The 22,997-nt window shown below is 33.6% G+C and overlaps 1 long non-coding RNA gene across 1 annotated transcript in view; it reads right to left on the bottom strand.

Annotated features, from left to right (window-relative positions):
- Window positions 1-1,889: 1,889 nt before the first annotated feature.
- The window catches only part of LOC139081813 (uncharacterized), a 189,011-nt gene continuing 167,903 nt past the window's right edge, over window positions 1,890-22,997 (bottom strand). Inside the window, exons 14-20 of the long non-coding RNA XR_011537166.1 lie at window positions 22,785-22,937; window positions 21,542-21,674; window positions 16,103-16,212; window positions 12,378-13,753; window positions 4,837-4,946; window positions 3,933-4,001; window positions 1,890-2,303 (exon numbers count right to left, since the gene is read on the bottom strand). This is a non-coding gene — a long non-coding RNA (uncharacterized lncRNA). The remainder of the gene's footprint in view (window positions 2,304-3,932; window positions 4,002-4,836; window positions 4,947-12,377; window positions 13,754-16,102; window positions 16,213-21,541; window positions 21,675-22,784; window positions 22,938-22,997) is intronic.

Genomic DNA, 22,997 nt, shown 5'->3' with positions numbered 1-22,997 from the left:
CCTAACTTGTGGGATCAGCTCTAACTCTGATGCAGTTGGTGTCAGAGAATTGGCATCAGAACAGTAAACACAAAATGATTTTTTTATAATTGAAGAAATGAGATTATTAGACCTACCAGATTCTGCAACACACCACAGAGTTATGGTTTTAGAAAATAAAAGGGAAACAAATGGATAAGTTAAATTTTTTACATGTATTAAAACTAGATTACAATGCATGTGAATTTAACATATAATAAATGGTTTTTCAAATTATTGGCATAAAAACTAGTCAGTAGTATTTTTTTTTTTTTGAGGAAGATTAGCCCTGAGCTAACGTCTGTGCCCATCTTCCTCTACTTTACATGTGGCATGCCTACCACAACATGGCTTGATAAGTGGTGCACAGGTCTGCACCCAGGATCTGAACTAGCAAACTCCAGGCCACAAAAGCGGAACACTCAAACTTAACCACTGCGCCACTGGGCCAGCCCCAGTGGTATTTTTTTTAAGAATTTGGATCCTTGCAGAAAAATAAATTATGAATGGCTCAATTTTTAATGTAAAAATAAAATTATACAATTCTTAGAAGTATATATCTTAACTCATTTACAATCAGTGCTGGAAACATGTTTTCTTTCTAAATAGGACATAACTATCAAAAACCACAAAAGTAAAGGTTAGTCAATTTCCTTTATAAAAATTTAAATTTCTGCTTAACAAAAATTGTTCTAAATGTGAGAAAATGATGAAATTAGTTTAAGATAGTTTTCAAGGAGAGCAAGGGAAGCAACTTAACCAAAATGGAAACATTTCACCAATTAATAATAAAAAGGAACGAATAGCTGGAGAGAAAACTTTTCAAAGTATAGAGAGAGATAATTGCATAAAAGAAACAAACTACGCGTAGAATCCATGCAAATAGGCTCATCCTCAAAGATAATTAAAATAAATCAAATCACTAAAGGAAATATTTTTTCCTTCCTAAGCAGCAAAGGTTAAAATGCTTGATAATGCTTAGCAGCTACAAGGTTTTGAAATAAAATTCTTCTCTTCATTTTAGTAGAGCTGTGCTAACCAATATGGTAGCCTTTAGCCATGTGTGACTGTTTAAAACTAATTAAAATTAAGTAAAATTTAAAAATTGAGTTCCTCAAGCCGCAAACGGATAGAGTTCATCTTACCAGACAACACAGATTTAGAGAACATTTTCCTCAGAACAGAGAGTCCTTTTGGACAAAACTAATCTAGAGAATAATTTACCCCATTAAAATTAAAAGCACACAGACGCACAGAACACAGAGACACAGAGACACTCAGAGATTTTACTCAAGCTAATTCACTATTGATTATTTCCTGTATAAACACACTCTCAAAATTACACTAAGCTCTATGAAAATGATCTTTAGTGTTATTATCACAATTATTTGTGATAACAAAACATAGAAAACAATTCAAAGAGCATCAATGAAGGAGTAGTTAAAATCGAGTATGATATCCAAAAACAATAGGTTGTTTTTCAATTGTTAAAGAGAATGTGTTTATGATAACTAAAAAATAGTGGTATATTTTGGGAGAGGGCCTTTGTGTTGAGGAGACACCTATTTTTTTTTTTTACACTTTTCTGTCCAGTTGGAAATTTTTAGATACATGCTACTTTTATATAAATAAATTGATAGGAAAAAACACATGACTATGGAAATACATAAACAAATAAAACCATATTGTCCAGCTAAAGGGATTACTGAACCGATAGAACAAATTTTACATTAAGCCAAAAATAATGTTACTATGAATTGTAAGACTGAATTATTCAAGTTATCAATCATAATGTATCCTTTTGCTTGTTAATAGAATGTAGGTGTTATTGGATAGTGGTTTTGAGATCATATCAAATTTATACACATAGCTGTGGATTCAGACATTTTATTCTTCCTTGAAAATTTAAACTTTCCATCTGATGACTTTAAAGTCCTTCTTGAGAACTGCAGAACTGGAGTTTGAGCAGAGCTATCATAACCAGTCTTTGTGAGCTGAGTTCATGGACGTTAGAAGCCACGATGATACCGTTCCAGGGAAGAAGAGGAGCGGGGTACTACAGCAGAAACCTCAGGCAAATGTCCTCAGTAAACTTTAATAATGCAATTTTCTTTCTACAAAGACTGCTAGAAAATGCATTATTTGTAGATGGTAGTTTGACTGGTTTTGGTTATAAGAGATTTACTCGTCCCATTGGAGCAGCAGCTTTGAGTCTTTGAAGTTTAGGGCAAAGGAAGGAGGGTGATACAGCCGGGACGCTTGATCAATATCCCTATTACTTTCTCCTGAAAGAGAAAGAAAATTGACAATTAGATTTGAAAAGAAACCTATTTTAGGAATACGTTTTATGCATTCCCAGATTCAACTAAATTTTTCATTGCACTTCTGTCATCCAAAAACATTTTAAACCCAGAAATAATTTCATGGATATGTTTGAATCATGAAATATGCGATACGATATTGAAGTAAATGTATTACACTGGAGATTTGCATGCCTGGCAAAGGTGATTTTATTTCATTCCATTCTGACTGTCCAAAAGTATATTTTTAGTGAAACTGACATTTAATGTTGTAATTTTATGTCTGATCAATGAAGCTTTTATTTATCTCAAGGCCTTTCATGATGAGAAAATAAAAGTTATAATTTATAGCTCCTCTTCTCTTATCAAGGTATATTTCTCAGGAATGACTTTCCATATCAATTCAATTTAGAAGTTTACTGGATCAAATAAATAAATAAATAAATGCCTTAGCACTTCAAACTTCTTAGGATGGCTGCAGAGAAAAAATGTTAGAATCAACTCCTACCACTTCACCAGCACTGTCCTTGCTGAATTTTGTCCTTTCTTGCTAAATCCATTAAATAAATTTTAGTCTTCAGTTTACTGACTCACTCCAACAGTTAAATATGTAAAATTTATATATATTATATTTATTATAGTTAAATGTTAAAATATGAATATTATATTAATATAATTAGCCATATAATAGAAAGATGACCATTTCTTAATTCTTGAAATTTATTTTTTCTTGGCTTCCTGATATTGCACATTTATCTTTTCCTTCTCAGTCACCTGTTTAGACCCTCTTTGTAATTACTGACTTGTAAATACCTGTGGAACAGGGCTAAGTCCAATACTCTGTTACCTACACTTCCACTCTCCGTTCTTCAAATTGATTTTATCTACTCTCATAGGTTTAAATATCATCATTATGCTAATAATTCACTTCAGTATATATCCACCTCTAAATTCTTTTCTGAAGTCCAAAATCATAGATTCAACTACTTACTTTGCATCTATGATGAAATTTCTAACAACCATTTCTAACTACACATCTTCAGAAATGAAAGCTTATATTTCTCCTTCAAAAAATTTTCTCTCATGTTAGTACTCGTTTCTTTAAATTCTATGTCCATATCCTCATGTGCTCAAGATGGAAAACTTGGGATCATCCTAGAAATCCGTCCTTCAAGCTTTTCACACACAGTTTTACCCATTCCATACCTCTAAGATGTCCATGTTTTAGCATCTTCGTCACCCTCAATCTTACACAACCACATTGTCTTTTACCTACATTTCAAAAATTGCTTCTAGTAACCTCTTTGCTCCTATTCAGATTTTCTTTATAGCTCTCTATAAAAGAAAGACCAGTTAGACTTTTTAACCATTATAAGTCAAGTACTTAACCTAAAACTTAACAATAGGCACTCTTTAAATATTTTTGGTCAATGAATGAACCCATCTAATTAAAACATTGCTTAAAATTCCTTTTGATGAAATTTTGTTAGTGACAAAAACATCAGTTGTATCAGTGAGCATGATTCAATTTATACATTTACTTTTATATTTCCTGCACAACTGTGGCTTTCACAATTTAATATGTCCTTCAATTTGATAAGAATACACCTGTACCTTACTTTGAAGAAAGAGAGACTCCTTTTAGGAGTTTGAGTTGGACGCTGAAGTTCTGCCATTCCCTGGCTGCACAAAACAAAGAAAGCAGTTTAACTTCTATGGCCTCATCAGCAAGAAGTAGGTAGAAAGAGGCAAGAGGAAGAAAGTAGGACTGTATAAGCTATGTGGTAGATTGGATTCTTCTGAGTCCTCCTTTATTCCCTGTAGGGGTATTACATAGGCTCACTGGAGCCAGCGTATACTCGCTCACCCCCTGAATATCACCCCCTGAAGTGTGGTCAAACGAACGCCTTTGGTGAAGGTGATGGAATGTGGGTAGAAGTGACAACGTGCCAATTTCAAGACAAAGACTTAGGTGCTGCCGAGACCAGCTAGGCAGCCAGCCAAAGGGGCAGACGGAATTAATAGAATACAATCTATATTATTCAATGGGACAGGGGACCATCAGCTTCAAGGACTGAGGTGAGGTCCCTTGGATCATCACATATTTACTTGCAGGTAAAGAATCACAAGCAATTACAATAGCAGAAACTCATGCCTGCAAGGACATGCAAGCCAGAGTCCAAAGGTTCTATTCTTCATCCCCTGAAGCACACCAGCCCATCCCAGGTCATTCCCTTGGGGAGTATCTTAAGGACAATCAGCAAGGTCTGCAGGCAGCATTCTGTTCCTGCAAGGGCCTGGCATTCCTAAGCCCCTTGCCTTCATGCCGGATAACATATTCCCCTCCAGCCTGAGAGTCCAAAGCACAAGCAATCTGGTATAATGATTATGAGAATCAGCAGTCACATATCCCCCCAGTCACCCATTTGGAATTTATTTTTCCTTAGGCTTAAAGCCTAGCAAGAATGCTGCTATGATCTCCTGCAGCACTTAGGGATCTTTGAATGTTTCTACTCACCCTTTTTCATCCTTTTTGTGCTTCCGCTCTCTGCCATGAGAAGAGCATTCTTGTGGTAGCTGAACTGCCAGATGAATGGAGCAAACCTCAGTTATGTGAGGGCAATAAAACTGTGGACAAAATTTTGCAAATCAATTCACATAACTTAATTTCCCTTGGTCCTGCCCACAATAACCTACGTTTTACCAGATTGTCTCAAATGTAGTGATCATTTATTTTAGTTTAGCTTTATATACGTGTAGCATAGCTGCACCACTGGTAAGCAACTAATAGCATGCATGACACATAGTTGGTATATGAGAAATGAAAATTATACTGGGGGCTGGCCCCATGGCCAAACGGTTAAGTTCACGCGCTCCGGTTCGGCAGCCCAAGTTTTCACTGGTTCGGACCCTGGGCACAGACATTGCACTGCTCATCAGGCCATGCTGAGGTGGCATCCCACATAGCACAACTAGAAGGACCCACAACTAAAAATATACAACAATATACTGGGGGGCTTTGGGGAGAGAAAGCAGAAGAAAAAAGAGTATCAAGGGTTTAAAAAAAAAGAAATCAAAATTATAGAAACAGATCAGTTGTCTAATTTATTTATTTTGGTCTCCTTCTGACTTTTATTCATACAATTCATTATTATGATACTGACAAAATTGAATACCAGTTATTAGACTGTGGTAAATTCAACAACGTAATATCACTCAGTGACCGTATGGTTTCTGGTGAGGATTATTCTCGAAGTCATGTCCTGTCAAGCTATAACATCAATTAATGTGAAATCCTTTTACACACATATGAAAATACAATATAACGAGTCCAAAAAATTTTGGAAACAATTCCACAAGAAATGGAAACTTTTACAACCTCACTCTCCACTGCACTGAAAGTCACAGCATTAAAATTGGTGATTTTGCCATATTCTGCCTTCCTGTGTACTGTCACTTTGTTTTCCACATCCAAAAGGATTCTTGAGAAAAATATTTTGTATCTTTTTCTATTTTTTAATTTATTTTTTACTTCTGGGTATGGTCACTGCGGCTTTATATAGGAAGGATGGGTTTTGGCTACGATGAAGTTGAGAATAGAAGACTTCATAGACAGTTTTGTTATGGGAAGTAAAGAAAAAATGAAAACAGGAAGAAAAGGCATAGAGAACTTTGCTCTGAATGTGAGACAAGTGTAAATTCAAAACCAAGGAACTTGGTAGAAAAGCAGTTGGGGGATTTTGCTGCAGTAAACTTAAGTGAAACAGCATGAGATGAGTGCCAAATAATCTTAGACTAGATAAGAATAAGAATGGCAATGCTTCATAAGTTAATTTTCTAAATTTGTTTATTTGCTGGTGAGGAGCCCATTATTTGCATATCCTCATCAATCACAAAGATTTTGTCATTAATACTTTCTGAAATTTGTATTATTTAGAATTCTATTGTAGCACTGAATATATTTTTGATACTATATATCTCCCCCTTAGAGATTCTGATATTCCAGCACCCCACTTTCTAACCCCAGGCTGAGAATTGCTGATAACAAAAGTTTTCATGAGGACCAATCAGGAAGACATAGCATCATCTGTTAGCAACATCAGAATGTGAAAAGAATGGAAACACATTCTAGGTGATACCAAGATAACAAAACCTACAAACCATATTATATAAGAAATAACGGCTGCAACTAAGAATGCTTAAACGGGATAACAGACAATTCTTATACCAATGATTGACATATACACAAAATTTTTAATTGTTTTAAATTAATTTAAATATGCAAATAAAACAAGGGTCCCTTTTAATTAAAAAAATAAAGAACACAGGATAAACTTAAAATCTCCATTGAACACAACCGATTTGTCTTCCCTTCTCTTCAAGTGATGATCAAACTTATGATTTTGGGTGGTGTCCTTCCAGATAGCTTTTACAATTTGTATCTACACAGACAGACACAGTTTAATATTTTTCTTTTCATGTGTTTGGTTTTGGTTGTGGGTCAAATCATTTTATACTATATTGATTTTTCTAGTACTTCCTAAAAAAATTTAAAAATATGTTTTTGTGGTAGATCCATGTTAATACATACAGATCTAGTTCATTCTTTCAACAGCTATATAGTATTTTCTGATATGATTAAACTACATTGTATTTAACCGCTCAAATTTGATAGATTTCTAAGTTTTTTGTCTTCTATTTTTCACTACATCAAAAATTACACAATTTCTATCTTTGAATGACTCCTTATAGATGAGTAAGATATTCCACAGGGCAGATCCAAGGAATGAAACTTTGAATTACTTTATATGTATTTTCATTGGTCAGAACTCAATTATTGGAACCACCAATTACAAGAGATTCTGAGAAATATCGTCTTTTTATGTACCCAGAAAGAAATGAAATAGGGTTATTAATGACATTTGATACTCCTCCAATGAGCTCATTGAAAACAAATATTTAGTAATGTTGAAAATTGTAACATATTGTTGGCAGGAGCAATTGAGTAGCAGGCTGAAGAATAATTGTAACTGAACTTAAACTTTTTAATTAATTTTTTATATTTAGTAACAGAAGTATAATAATTATTTAAAGAAAAATTCAAATCTATTCTAACCACCAAGTGTTCTTTTTATAATGGTGATATTTGTCTTCAGACTCAGATTTGGCTTTTTCCTCAGATCTATATTGCTTTAACATTTCACTATTCAACAAAAATATCTATTTCTTACCTCTTTTCAAATATAACTATTTATTTATATGTATATACATATTAGGTAGCTTCTTATTTTATTAAAATTTCTATAACCTTAAGTATTTGTTATCCAATTGAGTTTTTGAGAAATATGTTAAAACCTCTCCATATAATGGTGGCTTTAACAATTCTCCTTGCTCTCCTATATATTTTTACATGATATATTTAAAGCTTATTAAAAAGGTACAATTTACTCAATTATTGCGATTACTGATATATATGAAGTTATTTTAGTATATTTTTATTCCAATGTCGTCTCTTCATTTTTATTTAGTTTCTGTTTCTTCTTTGTTTTACTTTGTTTTGATTGAGGATTCTTTTTTTTATACTTTCCTTCAAGTTTTTAAAGGCTTTATACCCTTTAGTTATCCTTAAAACAACAGCAAAAAAAAAATCATTTTTATGTCACATCTAATCTATTTCTCAGCTTTGCACAGAAAACCTTTCCTTCTTTACCTTTATAATATCTGTTAATGAAAAATCAAGAGCCCTGATCATCAAATAAAAATCATTTGAAAACATTAATAATTGAAATATTTGTTCCTCCTTCTATGAAGGCAAAAAGATATTCTTATTTCTTTTCACATATGTCCTCTACTCTTTGAGGGTAAGAAAATATTTGCATTGCATACTACTTTAATATTACGTTTTCTTGTCATTTTCTGGTATCTATAAACTTCATATTCAATCTAATTTGTGTGGATTGAAATTAGTCAAAATTTCTTCTAAATTTTAGCAATAGATTTACTGTGAGACACAATCATTATTGTTGAAAGGAGTTGTTTTATCTTTTTCTTGTAAAGTAAAGAGACTAGAAATCATTTCAGTGAATAGTAGAAATATACCATTTTAAATATGACATCATTTTAAAGGATACTTTTAAATAAAACTTAACATGCTTTAAAGCAGACATGAAAGATGTCATCATAACAATTAACCTTCTTTTTCTCCCTTGTTAACTATTGGAAAAGGTGATAATTAATTATAAACATAAACATTTGATTTTTTTAATTAAGGCAATGTTCAATTTATGAATAATCATTCGTAAATTTGTAAACATTTCATATAAATATTTAGAACCAAAAAAAATTTTAGAGTAATTTCAAGAAAATATTTATATTTACCTTTAGAATCGTGAATCAAAATCTAACTTAGAGGTAACTACACTTTTTTTCTTCAAATTTTTGTACTTATGTATTTAAGTACTGTTATGGACTGAATTATACCCCCCCCCCAAAATTCCTATGTTGAAACCCTAACCCCTAGGACCTTAGAATGTGACTATATTTAGACATAAGGCCTTTAAAGAGATAATTAAGTCAAAATGAAGCCTTTAGGGTGGGTCTTAATCCAATCTGACTGTAGAGAGACACCAGGGATGTGATGCATATCGAGAAAAGACCTTGTGAGGACACAGTGAGAGGCCGGCCACCTGCAAGCCAAGGAGAGAGGCCTGGGGAGAAACCAACCCTGCAGACACTTTGATCATGGACTTCCAGCCTCCAGAACTGTGAGAAAATCAATTTCTGTTGTTTAAGCCCCCAGTCTGTGCTATTTTGTTATGTCAGCTCCAGCAAACTAATACAAGTAGTATTCAGCAAATACAACATCAGAAATCTACAGAAAAATTTGTTTTCTATTTGTTGCTTAAATTGCTGACTTCAGAGTACAGCATAACAGAAGCTATTTGCAACATTATTACGATTATTAATCACATGAAATAAAAATAACAAAAAGTTTTACCCATGAATGAGGATGCTATAGAGCAGTTACACAAAGAATATATTTGTCATACATAACTCAAAGAAGATTGTGTTACTTTATGTGCCTGTTCAGATAACCTGTCAAACTTGCCTTAAATAAAATTAAACCATGTCCTCTTTCACAGTGATGTTAACCACCTGCTTCTCATTGCTGTAGTCATTGTGAGAAATAAAAATGAACATATTATTAATAAAGTTAGCTGACAGGGTCCTGAGAAAACTTACTGTGAGGTTTTAGTCTTCAGCTCTCATTGATATTTCTGATTATGTTAATTGTATTCTATCACAACATCAATTCACGTATTTATTTACTTTTGACTGAACATTTTCACAGACAGCAGGATAAGCATTGAGGAAATAAGCAGGAATAAGACAGTCACTTATGTCAAGGGAGCTTATCGTCACCTTGGATGTGAAGGACGTGTGAAGGAACAGTAGCAAACTAGTTTTATAGTTACTAAGTTTATTCAGGAAAAAGGTACTAAGGAGCGAGGGGTCAATTCTGGAAGAATCAGGTAGTAGGCTATGATAGTTTGACTTGAAAATTAGCTAGAGCATCTAAAAATTCACTTCTTCTGCATTTGGAACAAGACAACTTGAATCAAGAATGAATACTTAAATATAGCCCCAGAAATGGAACTAGCTATTAGTTGAATACTGACAATAGTTTGAACAGTGCAATTCAGATCTGGAAACCCTTTCTACAGACAAATCTGTTTCAGCAGATGTTTTGGGGAGGATGGGATTTTTTTCTTGATCAATGGTGAAAAACGTGTAGAGTTACCATAGAAAGAATCCCCAGCAAATATAATAGAAAGCAAAAAATAATATCACGTAACTTGTAAAATTTTGCTGGTTTTCCAAAATTGTATGAGTTTATAAACTCATAACAATTTTGATTTTGTTTATGGATATAGAACAGAAAGCAAGGACTAGAGTAAGACCAATGTAATTTTTAAAAATACATTAGGCTCCCCTCCCCTAGGGATAAATACAGAATATTTCAACAAATATTTCTTTAAATATACAGATTTAAAGTGCTGTGGATTCAAATATCTATGTGGTAATTAAATGAAAGAATACAGTCAATTAATAGAAATTTTATTACGTATTATTTGTCCTGAACGTGATAATTTCCTCTACTAGGAGAAATATAATAGTTAATACAAATAGCACCTGTCTATTTCACTTTTGATAATTTATTTTTTAACTTTTATTTCTCACATAATCTTAGACCAGCAAAATTTTCATAGGGCTGGCCACAAGTTTTTAGGTCCATTAACATAATAAGGAATAAAGTGCTATTAAAGCTTTCAGATTTCTTTTTTTTTTTTTTTAAGATTTTATTTTTTTTCCTTTTTCTCCCCAAAGCCCCCCAGTACATAGTTGTATATTCTTCGTTGTGGGTCCTTCTAGTTGCGGCATGTGGGACGCTGCCTCAGCGTGGTTTGATGAGCAGTGCCATGTCCGCGCCCAGGATTCGAACCAACGAAACACTGGACCGCCTGCAGTGGAGCGCGCGAACTTAACCACTCGGCCACGGGGCCAGCCCCTCAGACTTCTTTTAATACCCTCTTCTCAAGAGTGGAAACAGTAAAATTTAATCCCCAGTTTCAATTCCTCGTACAACAGAAAATGGACGATGATTACAATGAGTAGCAAAACCAAAAGATTTGTGTAAGACTGATAGCTCTTCAGTTCATGGGCTACATCTATGAGAGTTCTACTTTGAAGAAAGTGAATTTTATCTATACAGTTTCCTTTCACGACTCACACTCAAAAGAACATACATAGCAACACACACACATACGCCCTTATTGCATTCAAACTCCCACACTACACATAAACACACAGGGACACTTGCCAGTGACCACATACAATAGAATCTACAACTCAGACAACTTCATAACAGCCATCAGTGAGGTTTAAAATTCTTATAGGGACATACGGAAGCTTACACTTCAACAAGAAGGTGAAAATTCCAAGGCTCATTGACCTAAAAGGGAACATTAGACTTAAGAGTAATCAACTATGTTGGAGCTAAAAAAAAATAGCTCTACTATCTATGTAAGCACCCATCAATGATATATTCTAGTTTGGGCTCTTTCTGATCTTTTGTGACTTGCTTTTTTTTTCAAAATTATTTCTATTCTGAGAGTCATCATTTTTATGTGTGTGTGTAGCTTTGGTTCATTTTTATGGATTGTTGTAGGATAGTCTGTTATACTCTGTTGGGATATGCATATACACATCTTCTGGAGGTCTTATGTGCAAAATTTTCTCTACGGTACATACCTCAGCATAGAATTTCTTGTTAAAATATTTCTGCATTTTTAACCTAACCAAACAATACCGAAATCTTAGCCAATGTGATTCTACCAATTTATATACTATCAGAGTATGAAAGTTATCATTGCTACTTATCTTCACCAACATTAGTAGAGGCTTTTTAAATTTTTTGCCTTTCTGTTCTCTTGTGTGATGGTCTTAATTTTGCTTTAAATTTCCTTTCCAGTTGTTATCAGTGAGGTCAACATCATTTCAAACATCTATTTTCCATTTGGATTGCAAAATATTTATTCAAATCTTTTGCCTATTTTTTCATTGGATTTCCTATCTTTTTTCTTACAGATATTCTTTGTTTTACTAAAATTTTGTTTATTACATATGTGACGTATATCTTCTCCAACTTTGTATTTTTGCCCCATTTTGAAATTTTCTTGTGAACAATGGTCCTAATTTTATAGAGGTCAAAATTATCAATCTCTTCCGTTATGGAAAGTATTTTATGTCTGGTTTAAAAAATTATTTCCTATTTTGATTTCTGATTTTGATGGACCTATATTGATGCATCATAATCACCCAAAGTCCATAGTTTACTTAGGGCTTATTATTGGTGTTGTACATTCTATGAGTTTGGACAAATGTATAATGACGTGTATTCACATTATAGTATCGTACAGAGTATTTCCACTGCCCAAAAGTCTCTTGTGCATGGCTAATTGGTTCCTGCCTCCCTGATAACCCCTGGCCACCACTGACCTTTTCAGTGACTCCATATTTAACGGCCTGTACAGAATGTCATTTGGTTGAAATTGTAGAGTATATAGCCTTCTTGGATTTTCTTCCACTTCTTACTATGCATTTAAGTTTCTTCCACATCTTTTCAGGGCTTCATAGCTCATTTCTTTTCAGTGTTGAAATAATAACCCATTGTCTTCAGGTACCATAGTTTATTTAGAGATTCACCCACCAAAGGACATTTTGGTTGCTTCCATGTTTTGGCAATTATGAATAAAGCTACTATAAACATTTGTGTGCAGATTTTTGTGTGGACATAAGCTTTCACCTCCATGGGTAAATCCAAGGAGAGTAATTGCTGGATCATATGGGAAGAGCATGTTTGGTTTTGTAAGAAACTGTCAAGCTGTCTTCCAAAGTAATTATACCATTTTGCATTTCAATCAGTAATGAATGAGAGTCCCTGTTGTTTCACATCCCTGTCAGCATTTGATGTCAGAATCCTAGATTTTGGCCATTCTAATAGTGTAGTGGTATCTCATTTTTTAAAAATTTTTCATGTCTCTGATGACTTATGATATGGAGCATCTTTTCATATGTTTATTTGTCATCTGCATATCATCTTTGGTGAGGTGTCTGTTGAGGTCTTTGACTCATTTTTTATGAGTTGTTCATTTTCTTATTGTTGAGTTTTAAGACTTCTTTCTATATTTTGTATAACAGTCTTTTATCAGATTTTCTTCTAGTCTGTGGCTTTTTATTGTCTTGACAGTGTCTTTCACAGAGCAGAAGTTTTTAATGTTAATGAAGTCCCATTCATCAATCATTTCTTTCATGGATCATGCCTTTGATGTTCTATCTAAAATGTCACCACCATATCCAAGGCCATCCAGGTTTTCTCCTATGTTATGTTCTGGGAGTTTTACAGTTTTGTATTTTACATTTAGGCCTGTGATCCATTTTGAGTTAATTTTTGTGAAGGGATCTAAAGTCTGTGCCTAGATTCATTTCTTTGAATGTGGATGTCCAGTTGTTTCAGTACCATTTGTTAAAAAGATTACCTTTTCTCCATTGAGTTGCCTTTGCCCCTTTGTGAAAGTTGACTATATTTATATGTATCTATTTCTGGGTTCTCTATTCTCTTCCATTGATCTATTTGTCTGTTCATTCACTAATACCATACTGTTTTGATTACTGTAGTTTTATAGTAAGTTTTGCAGCTGGGTAGTGGTAATCCTCCAACTTTGTTCTTCTCCTTCAGTATTATGTTGGCTACTCTCCCAGGTTCACGAGTTTGGATCCCAGGTGTGGACCTACACCACTCATCAGTCATACTGAGGCGGCAGCCCATACATAAAGTGGAGCACGATTGGCACAGATGTTAGCTGAGGGCTAATCTTCCTCAGGAAAAAAATAAATGCAATAAATTAGACAAACACTTGACAACATAAATTTAGAAAAGAAGGGATAAATAGCAAATTTCATTAGGGATTAAAAAGAGCATGCAAGTAAATAAGCTGAGAGAGATATATTTACATTACATTATACATATATATTAAACTAAAATCAGTGTGGTAGACAGCTCTAAGATAGCTTCTAATTACACCCTTCTAATTACATATATATCTGTGTGTGTGTATATATATATACATATATATAATTAAAATCAGTGTGGTAGACAAGTCTAAGATAGTTTCTAATTATCCGCTTAGTAGTCATGCTCTTGTATAATTCCCTCCCCATGAGTGTGGACTAGACCTACTAATTAAGATCTAAAAAATACAATACAGCAAAAGTGATGAGATGTCATTTCTGAGATTAGGTTTCACAAAAACTTTCATCTTGCTCTCTTTCTCTTAACCTTTTGCTTACTGGCTCTTTTGGAAAGTCATCTGCCATGTTGTGAGATGTTCTACGCAGAGAGGCTAATTTCTCAAGGAATTAAAAGAGTTAATCAATGGTCAATGAAAAACTGAAGACCTCAGGCCAACAGACACTGAGAAATTGCATCTTGCCGACAACCACGAGTGAACTTGTTAATGGATCATTCACCAGTTGAGCCTCAGATGAAATCCTGTGCAAGAGGGACCCAACTAAACTCTACCCAGTTTCCTGACTCTCAGAAACTGTAAGATAATACTGTTTGTTTTAAGTACTAGATTTTGGAGTAATTCATTACATAACAATATATTAAAAAAATACAAACATGAAAGTACAAGAAAAACAATTTCAGGAAATCTCAAATGTGCTAAATATAATAGCACATAGATGCAATAGTGCTAAATAAAGCAGTGAATGATAAGAGTAATTGTGTAGAAAGGATACTACAGCATAATCACAGTAATGTTTTACCTTAGAGAATTGAACAACATTATTTACCATAAAAAACAATTCAAAAAGGAAAAAATGACCACTACAACATATTCAGAATTGTCTAATGAAATTCAACAACTTCTGTAGATAAACACTGGAAACTGTTAATAAAAATTAAATTAACAAAGGCATTTACGAAAATCTTACAGCAAGCATTATATAGATTGGTGAAAGTATTTGAGTATTTCAAAGAATTTATTTTAAAATTAGAAGCAACCGGTATGTCAGTTAGCTGATCAACAGTTTACTTGAAACTTTAGCCAGCAAAGTATAAGAAATGAAAAGTAATAAAATTAGTTAAGGATTGAAAGGGAGAAATAAAAATGTGATTATTTTCTAATTGCCAAAGAAAATATTGTTTTATTCAACTACATTGAACTTAAAAATATTTGTTTATAAAAATTACCATAGAGTGAGTAAAAATGCTTGAAGTCACAAACTGAATAAATATGCAACACAGAATTAGCAAAATGTTAGTATGGATAATATATAGATTCAGTTCAATAATAAAAAGAAAAATCTGAGGGAAAACTGGCAAAAATAGACAAGCAGGCACTTTGCAAAGGAAGATATACAAATGGCACATCAACATGTACATTACCACATACCTCGTGGTTAATCAAAGAAAGGTAAATTAAAATCACAATAGTAAGTGATTTCACACCATTCACATTTACAAAATTAGACAGTATGTTGGGTTGTAGATGATGTGAAGTATTGAGAACTCCAAACTGCGACAGTATGAAACCAGCACAACACTTTTAGAAAATAAATTCGTATTACTACTAACGGTGACAAACAAAACAGCCATTGTATTCCATAGCACTAGGACACAAATACAGGAATGTTCCTCAGCGGATTCTTCTTTATACCAAAGCACAGGAATCAACCTATATGTTTCCTAACACTGGTATAGATAAAATTATTATATGCACACAATGGAATACTCCATTCTAATCAAAAGGAATACTGTAAGATACATCCACCTGGATGAATATCCTAATCACGTAATTGACTGAAAGACTGAAATCACAGATGACTTCCTTCAGTAAAGTCCATTTATATAAATTTGAAAAATAGGAAAAACTAAGGAATGTATAGTCATGGACACAAATAGGTAAGAATTATTAGTAACAACAACAGAATAACACAAATTTCAGGGTTTAAGAGAAAGATTTGTGTTGAAGTGCACTCTTGGAGCTCCTAAAATACTGGTAATATTTTATCTCTTAGTCTAATAATGTGTGGAAGGGTATATTTTATTATTGTTCAATAAACTATATGCATATATATTAGTATGTGCATTTCACAACAAAAAATTTTATAAACTTTTAAATGAGTTTTTAAATTTATGAAGTCTTGAAAACATTTACCTCATTTTTATTCAAAAATTATTTGTTGTCAGGCTCCAAAAAAGCATTTTCTAGTAAAAAGCATCCACTTCTTAATCATTGCTTTGAAATGAGTAATATCTCCACTCTCTCTGAAAACAAAAAGAAACCCGAAACTGAGATTTTATTGAAGGCATTCTTCACCATATGAGATATGTCACATAGTATCTTTGAAACTATTTTTGAGTTTTTTTTGTGAACTCATTACTTCAAAGAAGATCATTCTCTACTCTTTACAGGATCCGGAGGGATCTAAATTTATGCTTTGTTGAAAAGGAAAAATACTGGTATTCACATCATGTTGATATCACAAATGCAAGAAATACAGAACCAGAGAGAGAGGAAAGATGCAATTTTGGAGGGTTTCAGTTTATCCCTCTGAAAGCCATGTCAAAATGCTCGCTGCCACCAACTAAACTGTGTGTGTTTGTGTGCGTAAAGCTGAGGTCCAGGAACTGCTCCACTGCAATTAAAATGCTAACCCAGGAATTATGGCAACAATGCTTGCAATTACTTAGGAAAATTTCAAAATCAATTTATTTGACTAAAATAGTTTTGCCCAAATTATTAGTAAAAGAGTCCACATAAAAACAAGTAGTCAAAGAATTTTACATGAGTCCATTTATCACTTTATTCCAAAATATTAATGGCATAGCAAAGTATAAAATTATTTTTCATCTTTTCAGCTGAAAAACATTTGGAGCCTAGTTTTAAAAATACAGACAGGCTTTCAAATATCTACATTGACTATTTTCTTTAAAATAGTTCTTCATATCGCTGGCATTTATTCAGATTTCTGTTTAAGTTCTAAGTGAAATCATAGGTAAATTATGAAAGAAGTGGCTCTGCCAATATGCTTTTGAATGAAACATAGTAGAGGAAGAGGTAATCATCAATTGCTTTTTCAAATATATGTGAGAGGTATTTAATTCCATTATAATGCTTTATAAATATTAAAATAAAAATGAATCCAGAAAAAAAGACAAAAGTATATCTACATCAAGATTTAGATGAAAAGTGTTTGTGTGTCTTCTGAGAACCTAACAAATTACTATTTGTAAGTGTCTTACTCAGATCTTTGCACACCACGGCTCATTATAAACGTTTTGATCTGACTGAGTATGTTCAACTGGCTGGAGAATGGTGTTAAAAGAGAGTCATCTTTTTAACTCCATAAACACATCATTTTCTTATTCACTAGTCTTTATTTTTTTAAATTTGTTTATTGGTCATTATACTTCTTTTGCTGTTCTTCACTCTTTTTCATTCATATGGGGAAAAAAACAACAAAACAGCCAATTGATACATATATAATCAAGTAGGTGGGTGCTAAAAGATTACAAAATGAGTTAAGTAAATATATATATGAAATATACACAAGAGAAATGCTTTATTATATTAACAAACTTCTAAAGGAGTCTATAACATTTTCTTTAAATATATGTAAAAAATGTAAAGTTGATGTTTAGGGTTTAATATTGGGTGCGTTCCCAAATTCTAAGCTATTTCTTTACATGAAAACGTGGGAAAATGACTGCTATACTTACCACCATGAACCTAATATTACAGGGTGATCTAATACTATAGTTTGATAGGAAATGTCTATAACAATGAGGCAAATATATCAGAATCAAGAACATTTTTAAATGCTTTACCATGTGAAATAGTCAAGTCTAACATTATAAAATATAAACTAGGTTCCGGAGCTGGCCCGGTGACATTGTGGTTACGTTTGTGGGCTCTGCTTCTGCAGCCTGGGGTTCATGGGTTTGGATCCTGGGCACAGACCTACACAATGCTAATCAAGCCATGCTATGGTGGCATCCCACATACAAAATAGAGGAAGATTGGCACCGATGTTAGCTCAGTGACAATCTTCCTCACCAAAAAAAAAAAAACCTAAAACACTAGGTTATGGATTGGGCATTTTTCTAAACACCTCACGAGGATCAATCTTGAGGCAACAGCATACCCTTGCTCCTCTCACCAATCTATTAGTTCTCAGTTTGCATTCAGAGACAAGATAGTTCAAAATAACTGGTATTGAAGTAATGAGGAGCAGAACTGTTGTAGTATATTGCTATTTTATTTTTCTTTAAGACATTACAAAGAAGGCACTAATTAATAAATGAGAAAGTTAAAGCACAGAGAAGCTATGTAAGTTGTCAAAGTTCACACAGGTATGAAATAAAAGACAGAATTCTAAATCACATAGTCTGCCTCCAAATCCCATACTATTCTATAGGCCTCAAATAAGTCTTTTGAAATAATTTGAAGAGTGGGGAAATCTTATTTTGAAGTTTCAGAAGAAGAAAGGAGAATATAACTCTGAAATTATCTATTATATCAGCCACAAAATCTTCAGAAAACTGGAAACTTCAAAAGGCAAGGAGATACAGCATTTATCAAACAATAAAACAAAGGAAAAGAAAATAATAGAGTGAGAAAAGATGGCATAATGAGATAAGATTGTAGATAGATCACATAGGAAAAGATTATGATGACTAAAGATGCGATAGAACATGACTTATGTCGAACACACTTAGAAAGACGCATGGCACAAAGTAAGCACGCCTGTAAACGTCAGCTATTGTAGTTATTATAAATCTCGTGACCCTAAAGAAAGCAAGTTTGATCCAGACTTTGTTGTTGTTATTTGTCAATTAATTTATTTGTTTTCAGATTGGCAGAGAGTAAATTGACAATTCTTGTCTTCTGATGGCCAACACTCTTTTTCATATCTGAATCTTGAGAGTGGTTTTATGTTCATGACTCCACTTTCAGTACCAGTTTCTAAGAGTCATTTCATAATTAATATATAGTGAACTTTCTTTTCTAGACTGCCTTTTCCAATGGTTCTTGAATTAACAGAATTATGACCAATTTGGTTTAAAGATGTATTGCAGATATGATCTTTGTTTTTGTCTCCTCACTTTTGCTTCTTTACTTGTAAATATCCCTCCCATTCATTCACTCATTTTTTTCATTTATTTATACATATATATTGAGCACCTGTCAAAGGCCAGGCATGTTGTAAGTGCCATTTTGTGTACTATCTGTTAGATCATGTTCTGGTGTTGCATATGATGGAGGAGAATATATCTGAATTGAAGAGATTTTTAGATGCAAATGAAAAATTTCGCAATATTCTAAGGGGGAAAATTTGAGAAAGATAATGAAATTCAAACCCCTCCCATCAAATATTATCAATTATAAGAAATAAAACTAAAAGAAAGGGAGAAAAAAATCACATTTTAATGAAAACTGAATAAATATCAATATGGCCTAACAAGAAACGCAAATTACAATAGCAAGGGAACACTATTTTCAATTGTCACATTTGAAAATTGTGTTCTTAAACATTATCTACTTATTTGATGTGATGTTTTCCACATATTACATTATTATCTATTACAGATAGTTAACCCTTCCTACACAGAAAATAACTGTAGTCTATACAAAGAAGAGAAATGTATTCATATGTTCAAAGAAATAAGAATTAAGCCATAAAGAGCACAGTTTCTAAGTGGTGGATTTGGATGCTTTTCATTATCTTATTTGCATCCTTTTGGTAATTTCCAGATTTTAAAAATAAAACATGTGTTGCTTATTTTTGTTTGTTTGGGGTTTGTTTTGTTTGTGAGGAAGATTGGCCCTGAGCTAACATCCATGCCAATCTTCCAGTTTTATGTGTGCTTCCTGTTTATGTGGCTGTTACAGCATGGCTTGAAGAGCAGCGCTAGGTCCACACCCGGGATCCGAATCTGCGAGCCCCAGGCCGCTGAAGCAAAGTGTGTGAACTTAACCGCTATGCCACCAGCTGGCCCCAAACATGTTTCTTGTGAATCAAAGTAACTTATATTCTTATAAAGAATAAGAAGAAAATAACACCTTGAATGATTGAAGCATAATTTTCCAAGAAGCGGATGGCAAATCTAATTTATCTTTAGAACTTCATGACTAGCATCTTTCAGTCTGTTATACCAAAGTGAATTTTATCTTTAATCTTTGATTCTCTAGACACATGGAAGAAAAAAGGAGTTTTACTTTTTAAAGACATTACTTAATAGGTATATTAATTCAATTGTATTATGGCTCTAATTCTAAAGCTTCTACTTTGGATGTTTGTTATTTGTGCCCTATTTGTCTCATCATGTTGAAAAACAACCTGACAATATCCTTTTTAAGAATACTATATCATGCTGAAAGTATTACACAAAACTGAAATATTGCAAATGAGCTCCAACAAATATTCCAGTAAATTCAGCACTTAGTAAACAAAAACTTTCAATTGTGAGTGAATCAAACTCAAATCAAATCATCTTCAAGCAAAAACAGAATGGGCTTGTGTAGTTAAGGCGTACAGGTTTAGGCTGGCTTTGGATACAGCAGGGTCCAGCTTAGTGGATGGCACCCATTATTATTGCTCTCATGCTCTGCCGTGTTTTAGCTCTATTTTGTAATATGTAGGCTTGGTTCTCTAGCAGGCTATCTGCATATATTCCCCCACCACACACATACACACAATGCCCCCCCTCAACATACACACCAGGGTTACATAGTTTTTATATCTCCTGATCAAAGAAAAATGGAGTCCCTCTTGCCGTCCATTTTATTCCCCCAAATAGAAATCTGACCCTGTGTGGGAATATGCCCAACGAAGCAACCACTGTACCCAGAGGGCTGGCTTGGTTCAAGTAACCCTGTAGAAAGAGTTGTAACCACTTAACTGCCAGTCCCACCAGAGTTATAGCAAGGAAGAAAATGCCAAAAGAAAATTATGTGAGGCAGAAAAATCATCCCTCGGAAACTTAGCCTTTTATTTATCCTTGGAGGCCAAGACTCTAAAAGCTCTAAAAACAAGCACGTTCTTTCATTTTACGGCTGTCATTGTCAAGAAACTTAGACTATACCTGTCTCAGACAGTAGAGAGACCATTAGACACTGTTTGTTTCAGCTCTTCTTCCTCTTCCCTTCAGATAAGTGTGCCAACATGCCCTAGGTGAACTTTGAGGTCTTGCTTAAGTTTACTACTTAATATTCATCCCGGATATTCTAGACATTCTCCACCTCATTCACTAATACATATATTTCTCCCTTTTTCTCTTCATCTAAGGATGTATATTACTAAAGACAGAGACTAATCATATCTTCTTTGATCTATTTTAGTTCGATGAGAAAAGATCATATTAGTAAATTATGAACAATTTATCACTAGTAGGCCTTGTCTGCTGCCTATTAAGAAGCATGAAGTTCCCACAGGGTCAGCAGTAAACCGCATTTGTGAGGTTATGTGCTAAACCACCAGGAGGCACAGAGTTATAAATAGGCTAGTATATTTCACTCAGCATATTTCACTGAGTGAATTATAAGTTTTGTCGCAGATAGTTCTACTTCTTTGAATGAAGAATGTAAACTTACCTAAGCTTCTACTTGTTTAGTGGTTTCTTCTATTTATTGTCTAAAACTCTCAAGAGATCGTTAGTGTATACATGGTGATGCATCTTGGTAATAGTTTACCTTCTGATCATTTTGTGTCTCACATCCTTCGAGCCTGAAAGAGTAAAAACAATGACATCATTGTCCATTTTTACCACTCATACAGAAAATAATGATTTAGAGCAAATTTATCAGTGGCAGATTCACTGATGATATTCTTTCTTCCTCTTATACACAGCCTAACATGGCATCCTTCCAAGAAACCCTGTCCATCTTGAGGCCCCAGAAACCTATCCATTGGAACAAAAATCTCCCCTGATAATTCTTTCAGAGTTGGGGAATTTATGTTATTGGTATTTAGGAAATAACAGACTTAAGAAGAACAGAATCCTTGGTGATCTTATGTGACTCCTAGAGCTTTTATTTTCACTGTATTTTATAAGTTGAATAGATTATTGGATGAATATAATTTTACATAGCTCATCAAAAGTTATGCAGGAAAATATATACACCAAGATTTCCAGGACTGAAATAAATAAGTGTAAGCAAGGAAATTGGAGCAAGCCCATCTTCTAGTCTTCTAACTATGAGGAATTTTTCCATTCTTACTGGGACAGTCAGTCCTTTATTTAAAACACATGCAGAAGTCTTTCTAATTATATCACGGTAAGACAAAAAGTATTTTCTGATAAAGGTCATTAGATGAAACATATTTTCCCAAGATGGAGCTCTAAAATTTTCTAGTTCATGTTAGTACTGCTGCTTTACACATTGTTTCCATTAAGCTTCATTGATTTAAGATTCATGGATTAAACACCTGTGGTGCATTAAACAATTATGGATATACAACGCTGATATGGATATATTTAATTGCTTTGGGCAAGCCTTCGTCAAAAACAAATGTACATTTTAAAATACAACACCGATAAAATTAATGAACATGTTCTAGAATGAGAATTAAGTAGCAAATAATTGATACTGAAAATTCAGCAGAAACAGGAAAAGTAAAGCCCTTTAGTCCTGCTGGAATCTTTGTCACTGCCTGTCAAAAACAAAAGTGTAAAAGCTTTGATGAGTCCAGTTAGCGCAATGCCTGGATCAAAGTGTCAGGCTGATAGGATCAAAGGGAACAAAATGAAGTGGTAATGTTGTGCACCAGATTTGAAACCACGGCAGTGATGAGAGGTTCCTGCAGGATGGAACAGGGAAGCTTTGATTAGTGCACCTTGTTTGTACTGTGAAGGCATCAAAGTGGCAAACGCGCCTGGATCAAATGGGGCAGAATGCAATGGGTAATGGAGCACTCAGAGCTCACTAGAATTTGAGCAGAGATGTTGATGATGTGGTGGAGGCCAACACACACATCTCCATCTGGCAGCTGGAAAGAAGAAAAGAAAAGAAAGAAGGAAAAAGACAGGAATAATTTTAATCACTTGAA

Source organism: Equus przewalskii, chromosome 2, assembly GCF_037783145.1.
Source record: "Equus przewalskii isolate Varuska chromosome 2, EquPr2, whole genome shotgun sequence".
NCBI lineage: Eukaryota > Metazoa > Chordata > Mammalia > Perissodactyla > Equidae > Equus > Equus przewalskii.
Note: the sequence above shows the minus strand (reverse complement) of the source record. Positions and strands in the feature narration are given on the sequence as shown.